The following is a 3,385-nucleotide window of genomic DNA, read 5'->3' as shown; positions in this document are numbered from 1 at the left end:
GTTTAAAAAAAATACATGAATCCCTAACCGTTTCGATGAATTGCGATGAAACAGGAAGTAGCAAGGGTTATTCAAATGGGATGAATTGATTCCTTCAAATTGCAATAAGATAATTGACTTGCTGCTATAACTCGGATAGGATGTTGGGTTGGATATACACGTAAGGAATATGAGACCGGTTGTCCAAAACTTGTTTCCCCATTAACATCCAGTCAATAAACAACAAAGCTTTTGGGACCCGCTAGTTTAACTTTCACCAAATTACAAGACTACCAAATGTCCACTATCTTCTTTAATTCATGTTGTCCACTATCGTCCCTTTATCTCTTTATCATAAATCAACATCATAATACTGTATCATATAATACTAGATCCTCAATTTACAGTTTAACTCCAAACAAGTACAGCTGGCTCGATCAACAAAAAAAATAGAGAAAGAGAAATAGAGGTGGTGATCAAATAGGTTTAGTGGCGATGGTGAGTGAAACTGGGAATAGAATCTCCCATCATGGTGGTTTCGGGTTACAAACAGAAACGTTTAGCGAAAGGTTTGTTTATAGATTTGGTGATGATGGTTGTCGAAAATCGAAGCAAGAGAGGGAGAGATTGAGTTGGTTGTTTACGGTTAAGAGAAATAGTGACTTGAGCTAATAATGGCTTGAGCTAATGATGGTGGTGTCGATGAGTTTGTGGTTCTTGGTTCAAATAATATGAAGCAAGTGAGTTAGGGTATTTGTGGAGGTGGTTTACGGATATTTATCTCCATATCTTCTATGAAAGTAATATTGTATGTATATACATAGGGATTAGCTAGTTAGATAGAAAGTAAAGAGGAAGGCATATTCAATAATAATATGCAAGTTGAAGTTGATTTGATGCACCGTAACAAATTGAATTTATGTTGTATTGTAGTGTGATTGAATCGACAAGAAATCACGATTAGGAAGGAAAAATCAAAAGCAGATTAAGATATATAACAGATTCATACTGCCTTTTGACTTATGAAATTATATTTAATTGATATTAATAAATAATAATAAATATTTTAATAATAATATTGATAATTTTATTAATAATAATAAATACTAATAATAATAATAATAATATAAATATTAATACTATTAATAACAATAATACTATCAAATTGATACTAATTATATTAATGATATTAACAATAATAACAATAATATTAGTAATGATAACAATATGACAAATTAAATGTATCGAATTTTATATCTATATATTATGTTAAAATGATAACATTCATAACAATGATATTAACATTAACATTAATATTTATTTATAATAATAATTTCATACAAACGATTAATAACATTTATTATATAAATATATTTATTTATATATATATATATATATATATATATATATATATACATACATGTCTATTTACAAATAGTTGTTCGTGAATCGTTGGAAACAGTCAAGGGTTTAACTGAATATATGAAACAGTTCAAAATTTTCAAGACTCAACAATACAGACTTTGCTTATCGTATCGAAATCATATAAAGATTAAGTTTAAATTTGGTCGGAAATTCCCGGGTCATCACAGTACCTACCCGTTAAAGAAATTTCGTCTCGAAATTTGAGCGAGGTCGTCATGGCTAACAATAAATATGTTTTCCTGACGAATATGAGCTGATAAATAGAGTTTTATCATTATTGAATAATATATATAAAATAATTCGATTATTCGAAGAGCACGAATGAAGCTATCACAAAAGAGTGAAATGAATAAATGAAGTTTCGTTTTTAACTTTTGACGTTGCCTTAGTTGAATTCTGGAATTTAAGGGATTTAAAAGAAAATCTTGGAAATCTATAAGATCTGATTCTTAGGCGAATAAGGAAATTAAGATCTCTCTAATTAAATACGGTGATCTGCTTCGATTACTCTGTCTGATATTTTCATTATAATTTAAACTCTTCCGTTCCATTATTCTAACCATTCCTATACTTTCCTTCTTGTTTCATACATCTAAAAGAATCTGAAAATGCTTAATCCAGTTCTGATCCTTGTCCTCATCCTTACTATCGCAACAATCGTTCTCCTTTTCCAACTTCCACCAGAGGAATCTGCTTTCTTCTACCTTGCCTTTGGGATTATAATGTTTTTAATTCTCCCGTGTCTTTATGTTGCGATAAACATTGATATACACGGTTTGTAATTTATGTGTTGTTATCGGGCTTTATATTCTCCCTTATATTTCAAGGCTCTATGCTTTTATTTTCTCTTCTCGACTTCAAGTCAATGGTCCAGAATTCATAGATATGAATTTCAAAATGAACATAGTTAATGTTCTAAGAAAAAAATGGTAATAGCACGATCTTGATTCGTCAAATTACCAGAATATCCGGGATAGATAGTACTATCAAGAAAATATGTTCTTGATATGTTTATATATCAGGTAAAATGTAAAAGTCGTGTAACATGGCACATGATGACTGATAATGCTAAAAACGAACATATATTTCATAGCATTATTTCTCAAGAAAGACAAGCTTTTAGTTGCAATTGTTCTATTTACAAGTGATATTCGTTTAAATAATAAAAGGTGAAGACAAAAGACAGATTCGACGAATTGAAGACGCAAACGACCAAAAAGCTCAAAAGTACAAAAGACAATCAAAAAGGTTCCAATTATTGATAAGAAACGTCTCAAAATTACAAGAGTACAAGATTCAAAACGCAAAGTACAAGATATTAAATTGTACGCAAGGACGTTCGAAAATTCGGAACCGGGACCAGAGTCAACTCTTAACGCTCGACGCAACGGACTAAAAATTACAAGTTAACTATGTATATAAATATAATATAATATATAATTAATTATATTAATTATATATATATATTATATTTATAAATAAAAACCGTCGGCAGAGAAAGACTCCAAAGGGACTGAGCTGTAAATTCATTCTCCGCGACTCGCGGAGTTTGAAGAGGATTTCACCGCGAGTCGCGGAGACCCAAAATGAGAAACTGCCTATAAAGCCAACCGAATTCTGAGCATTTTTCATAATCTTTTTCTTCTTCTTCTCATACGTAAAATATATATATATATTTATAATTTATATTTTAATTTTAATTATAATTCTAATAATAAGGGTATGTTAGCGAATGTTGTAAGGGTGTAAGTCGAAACTCTGTCCGTGTAACGCTACGCTATTTTTAATCATTGTAAGTAATGTTCAACCTTTTTACATTAATGTCTCGTAGCTAAGTTATTATTATGCTTATTTAAAATGAAGTAATCATGATGTTGGGCTAATTACTAAAATTGGGTAATTGGACTTTGTACCATAATTGGGGTTTGGACAAAAGAACGACACTTGTGGAAATTAGACTATGGGCTATTAATGGGCTTTA

This window comes from Rutidosis leptorrhynchoides, chromosome 10, assembly GCF_046630445.1.
Source record: "Rutidosis leptorrhynchoides isolate AG116_Rl617_1_P2 chromosome 10, CSIRO_AGI_Rlap_v1, whole genome shotgun sequence".
NCBI lineage: Eukaryota > Viridiplantae > Streptophyta > Magnoliopsida > Asterales > Asteraceae > Rutidosis > Rutidosis leptorrhynchoides.
The sequence above is the reverse complement of the archived record's forward strand: the minus strand, read 5'-3'. Positions refer to the sequence as shown.